Here is a 14,858-nt window from a genome sequence, read left to right as displayed (position 1 = left end):
AAGATACGTTTTTATTTTACAAAGGAATAGAGCATCTAATTACATATATACATTTTAAAAATCATTCTTTTTCAAAGTTAAATCAGAAAATAAGCAATTGTAAGCTGTTCATAAAGACCCATCATTTCCCTTATAATATTGATCTTTTCTGTATCATGATAAGAAATAAAATTGAAATAATTATCCTTAAATTCGTAACTTAGGAGCATCTTTACAGAATGGGCCGGGCTTATAATCTTTGTCTCCCTGACTTAGGAAATTATTCAGTGTGATTGTGGACAAGATCTAAAAATTATGCAGGTGCCTAAAGGGTGACTCAGGTGAAACTGAAGAATCTGAGTTAAAGATTTTGCTCAAAATGTCCTTCTGGCTGCGAGGTACCTCCCTGGGCACTTTGGGGTTGACCTCCTCTGCTACCCTCAGCTTCTCTTCTGCACCCATCAAGCTGATCAGAACTCGGAAATCAGGATTTTTTTCCCTTAAATCTCTTGAGGAATTTGATCTAATAGCTGCTCAGAGATCACAGCCAACAAACATGTGAAGAATACAGATGAAGTGACTTTATTTTTAAAACTTGGCCCTCGAGAGAATGATTGGTAGTAGTGCTCATGTGTTATATACGCTATTTCTTACAGTGTTTGCCCAAGAAATGGAGAATATATATTTGACTTCACCTTCTGCCAGGGAAAGAGCAAGCCCACATTCCCAGCCTCACAGTGCAGCTCCTTAACCAGTGCACTGCAAGCTGCTGGTGGGTCTCTGATGTTGGGACCAGAGGTATTTTCCAAAGACAGTTTAATCTAGCAGCAGAGAGTTTAATTGCTTCCGGCAGGGAAGGGAGCTGCACTCCAGGCTGCTGTGTCTGTACAAATGATCAAACAGTTGGCAGCTTCACAGGCATCAGGCCTGCTGCTGGTCCTTTCAAAAACAAAGCCCTATCAGCATGTCAAGGGATGGTCAGGGGCACCTCTCCCAGGCTGAGGGGTCACTGAACCATTCCCCCACCTCAGCCACCACCCTGCCAGCAGACAGCTAAGCCTGGATGTGGCAGGATGGGAAAGCCTTCTTCATGCTCAGCATTGGTGACCACACTGCCCTTACCAGCTCCTTTGCTGAACAGCCTTGTGGAGACTTTCCCCATGGTGTGTTCACCATCCCAAAGATGTTTTGTGCAAAACAAGTAGCCCTCAATAAACTGCATCTGTTGAAACACTTCTGAGGGGTTTTTTTCCCCTTAGTTATTTAAATAGTACATTACTATAGCAACTAGTGCCTCACTGTCTTTAATGTATTAAACTTCATTACACCATATGAGGCAGGAGAATATTATTATTTTACTTTACAAAGGTGGGAGCGAGATATAGATACTAAATGGGTGTTTACATAGAAAAGCTAAATTAGAATTTCAGCAAAGATGATGTATGCAGGTTAACTCTAATTTAGCAGCCATTGAGCAAAGACAACCTAGTGTGGACTAGGAGCTGGGAGCCCAAATCCTCCAGCTCCCACTGAAACCCACCCTGGCTGCTGCCCCTGCTCCCCTGCAAGGGGTTTATTAGCTGAGCTCATGTCTGTGCACATTTTGCAGCCACATGTTATTTTGCCTGAGTGATGATGGGCAGGAGCTGTCTTGCCATGAATCATAATTCAGTATTTCAGTCCTTTTCTGCAACAGGAACCAAGTCCTGGAGAAAGCTGGAGCATCACTCAGTGCAGAGCCACGGCCCCAGCTCCACCTCCAGCCCTCTCCTGGGTCAATCCTGCATGGAGCAGGCAAAGCTCTGCATTACATGGGGTTTGTGTGTCTGTGTGTCATGCACCACACAGGACCAGACAATTTCAGATGTGTCAATTCTCAAAGTCACCATTATTTAACCAAGAAAGCACATGAATTGATAGCACTTTATTAGCATTGCTGGCACATCGCTCCTGCAAAGCAGAGTGGCAAGCGAGGTCACTCCCTCATGTGAAAGAAAGGTGTTGTATTATTCTAATACTCGTTTTGATCTTTAATTTATTTGCTCCAGGAAAAAAAAATCAGTGACAGATATGTTGATTCAGAACGTCTGTTAACAGTAGTGCTCTGAGGCTTATCAAAGAAAGATGAGTTTGAAAAGGAAGCTCTATTTTGAAAAAGAAAGAAAAATCAGAAGTCAGATATAACATGAGTATATATTTTTTTGAAAACCCTTCCTGAAGATTATCCTTGAGCTTTAACAGCAGCTGATGCTTCAAACAGATTTTCCTCTTTTTCTAATTCTCCAATTAAGATGTTAGAAGAAGTAAGTTTAGACTTAGTTTAACTTATGAATCAATAATTATAAAGTACTGCAAATGATGAAGGTATCTAGTATTAACATGAGTTTGGCCACTCACACAGGTAGCTAATATCTATGGGCTTGAGACACAATCTACAGAAGTCACCTGATGTCTCCCCAGTAACTTCAAGAAGCTGCAAATAAAACTATTGAATAGAATATTGCAAAGCCTGACTGTGCCCTGCACCAGAATTTGTATGGGAAACTGTTCTTCACTCTGAAACCATCTTCTGGAGTCTTAGGTTGTGGTTTTTAAATGTTCTGCCGCTAGTCATGATGGCTACAAAGAAGAGCTTGAAAAACTTAGCTGAGGGTAAGACACTGCAAAAACATATCCCTGAGTTTTCAAAGCCTAAAATAGTGTTTGTGAGAAGCAGGAATGCAGCATTCATCTGAGAGGCTTGTTAAAGCCCAGACCCTGGAGTAAGAGCTGGCAGAGAATTCGATGTGTGGGAACCTAAAGAAACAGTGAATTCCAAATCAATATATAACACAATTGTTACTGTAACTGAATGTTCTGTTTTTCCATTCAGACTCCACTTCCCTTTGGCCATATCCCTGTTATCATGAGACTAAACAGCAGAGATTTCATTAATTCCACTGCCCCAGTAGCTAATCTATCACCTGAACTACTGTCACATACAAGATCAAAAGTGGTGTTGAAAAATATGTTCTGGTTACCAGGTTTTTAAAAAAAAAAAAAAAATTCTAATTTTTTGAAGCAAATCCAGCATTGGAAAGGAAACAAAAAAAAACAAAACAAGCAGTAATGAGGGAGAGTCAGTGCTGAAGTGAGAAAAGCCTGAGGATGTGCCTTGCATTGCAGCACATCATCACACACCGTCAGGGATGTGCTCTGCTCCTGAGGATGCCAGCGGGTGCTTCCCGGAGAGAATAATCCTCCTTTCCCAGGCAGCACAACTTCTGCTGATAGCAAGGATATGGGATGGAAGGGATTGCTGGGAGAAATGCAGGGGAGTGATCCTACAGCCCAGCTGGGAGGGGAAACTGATAAACCACTTGTACGGCTTCTCCTCAGGGAGCAGCTCAGCACTCGTGAGGGGTTCTGCAAAAAGAACTGAACAATTTTCTGAGGCCTGGGAATAATTTTGCAAGATGTCTGCGGGCACCAGAAAGGAGCCCTGCTTGGAGAACAAGCTCTCAGGGTGGCAAAAGTTGTTGCAGCTTTCTCTTTGTCAATTTAAAGGGTATCACCTGAGAGGCTCTTATTGCTGTGCTCAGGGATTTTTTTTCTGAGTTTTTAATAGGATTAAAAAAAAATGTAACAGTTTTCAGATTTTAACACATACACAGTCACGGAATCATCAAGGTTTGAAGAGCTCTCCAAGGTCATCCAGTGCCACCATCATCCCAGCTCCACCATAATCACCCCCAAACCATATTCCCAAATGCCACATCCAGATACCTCTTGAACAATTCCAGAGACAGAGACTCCACCACCTCCCTGGGCAACTTATTTCAAGGCCTGAACTCTCTTTCAGTGAAATTTTTATTTGTAGCATCTAATCTGAACCTCTGCTGGCACATCTTAAGGCCATTTTTTCTCATCATTTTTCTTTAGACAATGCAGAGGGGACTGACCCCTATCTCACCACAATCTCATTTCAGGTAGTTGTAGATAGGAATGAGGTCCCCCTCAAAGACACTGTCTTGAAAATATAAACAGGATTAAAAAGCTCAGCAATCTGATTGCCAGGTCTGACTGGGAATGGCTGTTGCCAGTGTGGCACAGACCCTAAGGAGCTGCCATCCTTGTCACCTCTTTATTCACCTCATGACATGACCTAGCAAAGGCCAAGTGCTGACACTCCTCTCCCACTCCTCCTCTTCTCCCTCTGCACTGCTCCAGCCCTTTGAAATAGTCCATTTGCCTCTGAGCACTGCCTGGGCACTGCTTGTCCACTCTATCCACCTTTTGTTGCTTCATATGGAGTGATGTGAACTCTCTCTGTCCCTGACTTAAAAGCCCCACTTTGGGGAATCATGTGAAAAGCATTTATTTTAAAATGAAAAGAGCCAATGGAATTCTTCTTTTTTTTTTGGTAACCATCAAGGCTATGAATAAGAACAAGGAAATACATGAAAGTAACCAGCTGATGGCTGCTGAAGGTGTCTACTTTGGATGGATTGTCAAATCCATCTTCAAATATTTCAAGGCACATTTCAAGGCACATTTAATAACCGGCATTTGACTATTAAAATAATAGTAAAAGTAAAAATAATGGAATTTTTTTTTAATTTAAGTCATATTCTCTCTTCAGTCTATAACAATATTCCAGTTAATGACTTGATCTATTATATAGTTCTGTTATATGCTAATAAAGTTAATATACTCCCATTTCAAAAGTGCTTTCCAAGATTATTGTATCAATTACTCTTATTAAAGCTTTCTGATGGTCCTGGGGGTTGGATTGTACAAATCCAAGGAATATTGTTACTGTGCCTTCCTAACCCTTTAAAATATGGCCAGCATGGATGCTGCGTTTTGAGCTTTTGTGTATTAGCAAACATTGTCAAAAGAAAATAATGCCATGGTTAGCTGTACATTGAGCAAACTAATGGATCTGAAAGAAATTTCAATGTGGTAAATAATCTTCTGTCTGCTATAATTAAGGATGTAGTTGAGAAGAGGAAGATTACTTATCTGCAAGCATGAAAGGAAAAGAGCGTGAATGAAAATAAATTATGTGCAGCCCTCTCCAGCAAAGAGGACTGCCCCTGGGTGCTCACTCGGGGAGATTTATGAATTCCTGAAGACATTCCTGAAGCTGCACGAGTGGCAGGAGGATGGAGGGGAAAGCTGTAACCCAACAGCTGCCTTTGCTCTTGTTCCCTCTATGTCAGGAAAACACAATGCCAGTGTCATCATGGCACCAGACACCCAACACCTCAGCACATGACACCAGCAAATTATTCTCTGCTCAGGTGTGGTGAATACTGACATGACATTTCTGAGGCTGCTGTGACCTGGTGCACCCCAGTGTCTGTATCATGTCACACTGACCCATGTCAGTGGGTCCAGCAGCTTCAGAAAACTGGAAAATCATTAAATGATCCAACAGCAACTTCCGTTTTACTAACACAACACTATCATCTTCCTCCCTTCCATGCCCTTCTGAAGCATTTGTAGGATGTTCATTCCCCAGGCCCCCGCTTGCAGCACACATGAGGTTTGACAGCAAAACCAGCAGGCAGATGGAGAATTATTTCACCTGGGCATGATTTCACATGGGATTACTTGCAGGGAATAGAGCATGATGTGTTCTGAAGAGTAACAAGTGATCCATCTACCCATGTGTAAGCCAGAGCCTGGATCAGTGCAGTGCCCAGAGCTCACTCACTCAAACACCACATCTCACCTCCTCTGTGTTTATGGTTTTCCTCCCATCTGCAGAGATAACATCCTGGCTACCTCCAGTGAGAAACAGGGCTAGAGAAAAAAGCTGGGAGGGAATTATTTTTTTAACAGAAGACCTGAATTCTATGAAATATGAAATTATTCATAGGGGCTAAGGGACCCTCTGCAATGTTGCTAATTAGTTTGGAAGAGAAAAAATCCAAATCAGTTTTGTCATGTTTCAGGAGACGTAATTTCACTCCTGGACCTTGGCATGGCCAAATCACAGGAGCTTTTTTCTCTCAAGCACTTGAAAGAATGACACAATAACACCTCAGAATGGACAGAGTGTGTTTCCCTAACTCCAGTATGTGGCTGGCTAATTCCATGAAGTATGAGCATTTTAGGAAGCACTGCACATTTGATGGTGGATGTTCTTACCATCCAAATAATCCCATATTCTACTCTTTAGAACCCCAACAGTGACTAACCTCGAGTTCCAGAGGTTAATAGTGGGAGAAGAAGGTGGGAGAGAAGATATAAAATTTTACATTTTCTTACATGTTTGAAAGGAGAGAGTTTTCAGCTTTATTGGATGTTTTATCCCTCTTTCATTTAGGAAAGTTGATATCTCAGAGTTTACCTCCTGGTAAGTAATATACAGCACTTAGGATTTTATTTACTGCTTCATTTTTTATCATTTCTGCACAAGTTAAACCATTATTACTGCCTGTAATATAAAACCAAAATTATCTCGAGGTTTCTCTATTTTTTTTTCCTACAGTTTACATTTTTGCTCTGTATGTCCCTTTATTAGTGTTACACATTCTAAGAAATAACCAAAATTGAAGACATAATTGCAGGTGAGACTATAACACTGAGATGATTTGCTGATATTATAGCCTCTCCAGTAGTAAAAAAATGCAGCAGAAAAATAGTCAAGTATTTTGTTTGCCTTTCATTCCACTATTATGCCCAGAGTTAGTATTATATATTCCACTACACAGCTCCAAACATCTGCAGGAATGTATTAAAGCAGATATATCTGCTTTTACCAGCAACTGTAACGTTTTTAAGAGGTATTTCTGGTTAAAAGGTGCAGACTGGGTGGTTCCTTTTGTTCTTTTGCAATCTAGCATCACCTAAGCTGATAAGTAGCCTGACTCTCACAGACCCTAGGAGTGGAAATAGTGGCTGATAATCACTCTGAGAGCTCCTGCAGCAATGCAGAGGCCAAGCTGTATTAGCCTGCATGGGGAGGATATTGCAGCACAGAACCTGGAAGAATGCAGTAATTTGAATGGATGGGAGTTCACATGGAGGCTTCCACTGAACCTATTTTATCCAGAAAATCCAGGAGTGCAAACCATAACTTGTGACTCCATGAGCCAGTCTGGGAAAGAAACGTCCTGTTTAACAGCAAAGGATAACTTTCAGCTCAGTTTTCTTAACATTGCCTTTTCCCTTCCTCCTTACAGCTTCACAGAAGTCCTGCAGAATGCACCCTCATTTCTTTCTGGAAGAGCAGTGCAGCACTAACAAAATCAGTACACAAGTCTCACTTGTCTATCCAACTTCTCACGTTCCTTGGGCCAAGTTGGTCCCAAATTTGGATCTCATTTCTTATTTAAGGCTGTGCTGGAGTGTTTTTCTGCAGAGCACTGGCTGCCTGAGGACCATGAGCTGTACATACATACATATAACTATATCTGTGCATATCTATCTATCTATCTATCTAGATATATTATGTCAGGTCCTCTGGTCACAAAGAAACTGCACAAATAGCCCAGAAAGTTTCACAGGAAGGTGACTTCTTAGTTTACTGGAAGCACCAAACTAGAGTTGTTTGCTGCTATTTTCCTCCTCAGCCTAATTTCTAATTTTGTTTACTTTCTTGATATGTCCACTGACATCTGAGGAGAAGAGATTGCTGACTGCAAATATATCTCTCTTTGGCAGAGTCATCCCTGTAATTTGTGCTGACCATATGAATAACTAGGTAGTTAATACAGCAGGGGAAAGTTTTATTTTTTCAAAGTGAAGGAAAAAAGCTTTCTCTGCGTGGGACTGGGTGAAAATATGGGCTCTCTTTGAACAACTGAGTTAGGAAAGAATTTGGAGTTGAAATGAAAAATACCTATTTGCAGTTACTCCAGTTTAGATCTGAAATTATTTCATTGAACTAAGTGAAATTATTTTTGTGTTACCTTGGGCTAAATGCTCAGAATTCAGCCACACTGTGCCATTATGAATTTTTCCCCACTAAAAAGGGAAAATATCACAACATACTTTTGAATGGTGAAGAAGGAGGCATTAGCACTGCATTTGAAGTGGAAGTTTTAGCTCCTGTCACACAATTGCCAGGGAAATATCACATATGAGCACTGCAGCCTGCCTACCTCGGGCAGTAATTACTTTCCTGGCTGGCAGTAGTTTACTTGTGATGTATTTCATTTAAAAGAAGGTCTTTTCCATATAAATTTGGAAATGCATGCTACGTATACACATATATATGCATGTGTGTATATTCTGGCAATGAGGAAAAGCAGGTGGGAAATACACAAGTGAATACAAACATTTATGGATCCCTCTAGTAAGGCTAAGAATGAGGATGAAGACAACTCTTAAAAAATCCCCAAACCTCAACTCCCAAAATCATTCACTTTCAGCGTGTGAATTAGTTAACCTGAAGTCAACCCAATTACTGTCTCTCCAGTGTTGATTCTAATTCTTTCTGGATATTTTTATTCATTTCCTTGAGCTTCCCTCAGGCTGATTTCTGAGTTTTTAAGTTAATTTTTAAGTTTGGGTTTGTTTGTTTTGGAAACTTCAGGATATTTGTAGATTTCATGTAGCAGCTATCATGGATTAATGGGCTTAGCCCACAGCTCTCTATTTCACACTAAATGACAGGAAAATAAAAATCTACTAACCACTGATTTTATAGTAATTCCTAAATTATGTGAATTATATTTTGGGGTAAAAATAGAAAGGCTTTTAAATTCAAACTAAGGAAACCATCTCTGTGTATTCATAATGGCTCTTAAACCAAATAATTGTCTTGAGTTTGGGTTTTTATTACTGTTAAAATTTTGTAAGAAAAAATAAGTAAAATAACCCAGTGTTCCATTTCAAATCTGGTGAGCTTTACAGGAGATCACTGGTTATCATGAATAAATTTGATGTAAATCTAGTGTGGATTAAATTAGTTATTAATTACTATATAGTTATTAACTCATTTAGTAAGGCAATTCAGAGTTGGAATTTCTTCTAAAATCACTAAAAATAGAACGAGAGGTAAAAGAAAATATCCTGAAATCTTTGCTTAACAGACAGGATGAACAAGAGAGGAAAGGGAAGTGAGAGAAGGATGGAGTTGATGGTAGATTAAAACCCCCTATTGTCCTAACAGTCAACTTTGAAAACGTTCAAAGAAACATAAAGCCTTTCGAGTGAGAGCTTTAAAGCATTAAGGGAATGAAAATGATGATTTAAAAACTGTGAGCATATTCACTTGTGGCTCTGCTACTCCAGCAAGACACCCACAGCTCCCCTCCATGCCAAACTCAGCAGCTCAGGAGTATCAGCAGACTGACAAGGCAAACTAACATTTTATGTAGGTAGTTATATTTGATACCACTCAGTAGAGTCTCATAATTCTTTAAAACTAAAGCTGTGTCTTTTCAAAATCATCAGTACCAAACCTTTTTTCTTTATTTCCACATACTCATCCTGGCCAGGAAAGTGTCCAGAAAACTATGTGCAATGATTGTGGGTCCCTCTTTCCTACTTCTAAATTGGACATTGTTCTAGCAATAATAGCCCACAGTTTTGGTCCTGCCCTGAAATTCAGACTTACATGAATTTAGTGTTCCTATGAATGGACAACATCTGTGAGGTCCATGGTAGCAAGACCTTGCATCAATTTAAAATATGTCAATAAAATTGAATCCATGCTAATGAAGAAATAATTTGCTAACATTTTTAGGTTCTTGTAATGAGCAGAAGACAGAGGTGTAAGCTGAATCATGACTGCATATCACTGCTACAATATTATCTTATTCCTTTAAACAAATTTGAGCTACATGAGTCAACACAAGACTGGATGAGAGAGGGGCTGGAGGGAGCAGCAGCAGCTATTTTCCTGCAGCATGATCTCTTGCAGTACATTCCTGCTGGCAACTTCGGGGTGAGTTCTTTTTGTGACGGTGCACAGGGTTTAATCTCTCACCTTGAAGTTAATTTTATACTGCAGTAGGCAGAGCAGGATGAAAGGAGGAGCGGGATGAAATTCAGAGGAGTTGGTTTCACATGCAAACACTCGAGACCTGGGAGTGCTTGAGTGCTGCTATGGTGCCAAAGCCTGAGCTGGTGAGGGAGGATGGCTCAGCAATACAACACCCCACAGTCTGTGGAAATGCAAATATGCCTCACCAAACAGCCACAGATCACCTCAGTCTAGATTTAAAATATGGCCAGGGATAAAATATGGGCAGGCATTAGGAATTTGGACTAGAATTTGAATGCCTCAGAAGATGAAGCACCCTAAGGAGATGTGAACTCCTCTATGCTTGTGCCTGGCTGGAAGGAAGCCTTCCAGTTTTCCCATTTCTACCTGACAGAGGATCAGAAGTGGGGAGGAATAGGATTTTGTGGGTTCAACATTTATGGTTCTTGGTTGGTAGAAAAGAGCTCTGGCTCCATGGGTTGCTCCCTTACATTTTATTCTTTATACTATAAATAGTTATCAGATACATGGAGATAACTTTGATTAATAGAGCATTATCAGACATTACAGAGGGACACAATCATTACAGGGAAAAAAAAAAAGACAGCATTTTGAGATGTCTGAGAGGCTTGTTTTGTTCACAAAGATATGGGTACTGCAAGGTAAGTCTATTACTTCTGCTCGAATGGGATCACTGATACCTGAGAACATTCTGCAGCACAGAACAGACTGGATAAAAGTCTGAGGAATTCAGGTTTGGACTTACAGTGATTTTTTTTTCTTTCCTCTTTCTCAATAACTTTTTTGTAGGAACAGGGAACATTTAGGGAAGAAGTGATATAGGGCACCAAGGCTGCCATTATTCTGCAAATAAAGCTGCTTATATCATTATGTTCCTAATTGATTATGTTTACACTGACCACAAGCAGTGTTACACCTAATAATTCTCGGCTCATGAGGTCCAAAGAAACCTACCAAGCCAGTTTGGACATATATCCTGAGGCACCCCAACACTGGGGTGTGGGTTAAAGCCTTTTTTGCAGGATTGAAGCTTTGGCTATAGAAGTCGTGAATGGGATGTTCTTGGCTTTTCTGAGTGGAAATCAGCATTATTTAGGTGCTTCCTGACTGTGTTCCCCACCCTGAGTCTTTAGGGAGTTTATTGCTCTTACTGGTACAGGACTGGAGCAATACTGGGTTGCTTCCAAGCTGAGGACCCCATTAAAACTGCATTTCAAGGTTTACACTTTAAGTGCTCTTTTATGCAACTTCAGATTTTTGGCTGAAATGCTGTAACGCTGGAGAAACATCTAAAAATAATACTTCATAATTGCAACACATAAATCTTACATAAAGCTGCCTTTCAGCCTAGACAGGTACATTTGCAACGGGAAACCAAAGCCCTCAGTGCTTCTGGCTAGAACAGAGATTCAGATGGAGGGGGAAAGAGAGCAAGTATTGTTCTTTCATGTTGTTCATTTTTACTGTCAGGATTCACATCTATTCCTAGCAGCATCTCGAGTCCTGAGGAAGAAGGGAACCACGGCATAAATATGGATAAAAGAATTTACACAAGGTTGTGCCAGACAGGACTGGGTAAGGTGGCAGCAAACCCTTTTTCTTCTTGAGCAAGGATTGGTCTAAAGGAGTAAGAGGGACAGGTTGGGACAGCAACAGGGAAGGACAGATATAGGTGCTAAGGTGAAGAGGCCAACAGAACCAGGCAGGATCCTTCCATAGCAGCAGAGGATCAACAGAAATTTTGTGTGTCTGAGCAATAAACAACCAGTGCAAAGCATTTAGCAAGAGTCAGACTCAAGTTTGGGACTCAGGATTTCCTTTTCTCGTTTTTCTGTTCATAACTTACATTAATTTCACTGAAATTTAAAATGTGGTTGAAGTTAACAAATAATTATTAGTGCCAAATTAAATATGTTTTGTCTGTCAGTAACTCAAAAATAAATCAGTTTGTCTCTGACTATAAAGGGAATTTCAAAAAACAGCTATAATTTAAACAACTTTAGATTTAAAGCAGAAACACTTTTCCTGTTTAATTTGGGTAAGGTTTGAGATCCATTTTTGCTCATTTATATTGACATTTTTGCATCCTTAATTTTTCAGTTTGGTAAATAAGAAGCATATAACTGCCACAGCTATGCCTGTATCTTTGCAATTTAAGGATCAGAATATGCAATTTCCATCTTTAAATTATGGAACATTTTAATCTTCTCATCTAAGACCTTCAGTATATGATAGTACAGGTGGGCCCTCATCACAAAATGCAAATCCATCTCAGAAAGCAAATTTTTATCCAGAGAAGTAAAACTTGAAATTAAAACAGCCTTTTTCTCACTATCATTGGGTAGGACAGGTAAGAATCTTGGCCAAGAATAAGACACTTGCACATCACATTATAAGGTATTTCCATATTCCCGTGTTCAGCATGTTGTGAATAAAGGCTTTTGATATATTTCTCCAGACATGTTCAAGGAAAAATTGTTGTCTTCATCAATTCTGCCTCAGAATTAAACAGAGGCAAAAGAAATCTCTCTCTCTGCTTTTGCTCAGATCTCATATTTCTGTGGTTGCTATAGAAAGCTATTACTGGAACTCATATCTTATAAGTTTTCCTCTCCATCACCAAATAAGTCCCTAATACCCAGTATTCCAAGCTGTTTGTTTTAGATATTGTTCTCCATGATCTCCTTTTTCTTTTTTTTTTTTTTAACCTGTAAAAGGGTAAAGGTTTTATTTTCTCTCCAGATACCTTCTAACTTCAAAGTTTCTGAATTTAATATAATTCCTCCATTGTCAAGCAACAGCCACTCAAGATACACAACAAACCACTCTTCTTTGTTCTTCTTTGTTTCACTTTTGCTCTAGTGTGAAGCTGAACAGTTCATGGTTCCTGCTGCAACTGACAAGGGCTAATTTTGGCGGCCTGACATTTTCAGGTGGACTGATTTCTGCAGGGTGGCAAGTCTTTGCCTCTCCCTTCCATAGTACCAGGGGCTCTGTCAGGCTCTGTTGGGCTAGGGGGAGCCAGGATAGGAACAGGAATGGAAAACGAGAGGAATTTTATTTAAAAAAAAAGAACAACAAAGTGACAAAGCACAGAACTAAAGCTTTTTTCCATTTTCAGAAAAAACAGCTGCAGCAGCAGCCTTGCTTCTGAAAAGCAGATGTAACACAGGTGACAGAAAAAGGCTGAACTCTCAAGTCTTGAGAGTGACTCTTGCAAAACATTCAGGACCCCTTTGTACGGGTGGCTGGGGATGGTGGAGCTTTGCCCAGGGCAGCAGAGCCCCTCCAAGGCTGATGGTGTGAAGGATTACTCAGAAAAGCTCCTTCTCTGTCAGTGTCAGGTACAGGCTTCAGACAATGCAGAACTTGATGATGCATCATTTATGTTATTGTCCTATGAGGGTTATGAATTCCACAATGTAAAAAGCACTGTATGACACATATCTACTTTTTTTTCACTCCTTTTAGTGAAATGGGGGAAGAAAGATGTACTAAAAGCAGAAACGTTAGCTGAATTACATTTCATCACAAGAGTTTTGTACACCAAACAAAAAAGGATTCATACTTCCAATTATGCAGAGTGAAATGCAATAGTAAACTCAAAGACTTTTTTTTTATCTTAATGCTTAAATGTTAAGCTAGATATAAAAAGGACGCATAAATAAATGATAAAATGTTGATTACTTTGAAAGCTAATTCAGAATTTGTGTACTGTGCTGCCGACAGTGAGTGTCCTGAGTTGGCCCAAGAGATGCAACTTAATGTAGAAGCACCATGAGAGAGTGTAGATTCACCTGCTAAGGAGATGGGAGTGGGAGTGGCATTCAAAGCACCAAAGTGATTCTGTCCACATGAAAATAAAGCCATTACATAACCTGCTACAACATGCATGTGAGATTTCTTGCACAGGAATAGCAAGGAAGAAAGTAACTCAAAATTCAGCCATTAAATGTGGCCTTGACTTGACACATACACACAAAAAAATATTACCTTGATTTTCCTGTGTTGGCTATTTCAGTGTAGTATAAAATCATGTTTACCTGGCTCCCCACTACCTGCCTCCATTTCTACCAAACACTGCACCTGTACAGATGCATGCTCACATTTCACCATAAGCACACTGGTTCTCCAGCAAGTTTTAAGGTGACCAAAATTGGTATAGCAAGTGGTAGAGAATGGTTTTTACAGTCTGGCTTCAGAATTATAACTATTCCTTATGCACTGTGTGTTCCCCCACATCAAAAAAGGGAGCTCCTACCCTGATTCAGTCCTTTTCCTCAGGCTGCCTTCATGTCTTCTTCAGTCTGTCCTAGTCCCTTGCTGGCCTTTATAGGCTCCTGGCAGGCTCAGACTCCTCTTTGATGACCTCTGTCTTCAACAGATGAGGGCAGTGGAGGCAGGACACAGCACAGCCCTTCCTTCCACAGCCTGTGGGCAGATCAGATGTTACTGAGGGTTAACACACTGAGGAATGGGATGTGCAAATGGCATCTGAATCTCTGTTTGCATTACAACCCTCTGCTGTTTGATTAAAAACTCAGGGTTAGTCATCTCCCTTGGGAACACCCCTCACCTCCAAGGATATTGCAGTGCTCTGGAAGTCTACATGAATATTGGCTTGTGATGCACTTCTGGGGATATGGATATTTGGTGAAGTGGGAAAGGCTTTTGCGCATTGCACGGAAAAGCCAGAGGAACAAACTGTCACAGCCTTTTCACAGAGTCACACAAGCACTGAAATCAGCTGCTTTTTGGAAAAGCTTGGACAAATGGGGAATATTTGATCCAGAAAAGCATGATTTTCACTAGCTCTTTTCCTGAAGGAATTGGTAAATTGGGGCAAAAAAAGCCAACGCCTGAGAGTTTCAGCAGAAAGCCAGCATCCAGCAAAAGAGCAGGACCTTGCCCCCAAGGCATTGCCCTTTCCACA

At 40.3% G+C, this 14,858-nt stretch overlaps 1 long non-coding RNA gene across 2 annotated transcripts in view; it reads right to left on the bottom strand.

The window, feature by feature from the left end:
- Nucleotides 1–14,353, bottom strand: part of LOC146434930 (uncharacterized) — a 164,493-nt gene extending 150,140 nt beyond the window's left edge. For both annotated transcript variants that reach the window (XR_014853313.1, XR_014853314.1), the window contains exon 1: nt 14,187–14,353. This is a non-coding gene — a long non-coding RNA (uncharacterized LOC146434930). The remainder of the gene's footprint in view (nt 1–14,186) is intronic.
- Between the last annotated feature and the right edge of the window lie 505 nt (nt 14,354–14,858).

This window comes from Lichenostomus cassidix, chromosome 7, assembly GCF_008360975.1.
Source record: "Lichenostomus cassidix isolate B80296 chromosome 7, HeHo_3.0, whole genome shotgun sequence".
Lineage (NCBI taxonomy): Eukaryota > Metazoa > Chordata > Aves > Passeriformes > Meliphagidae > Lichenostomus > Lichenostomus cassidix.
The sequence above is the reverse complement of the archived record's forward strand: the minus strand, read 5'-3'. Positions and strand labels throughout refer to the sequence as shown.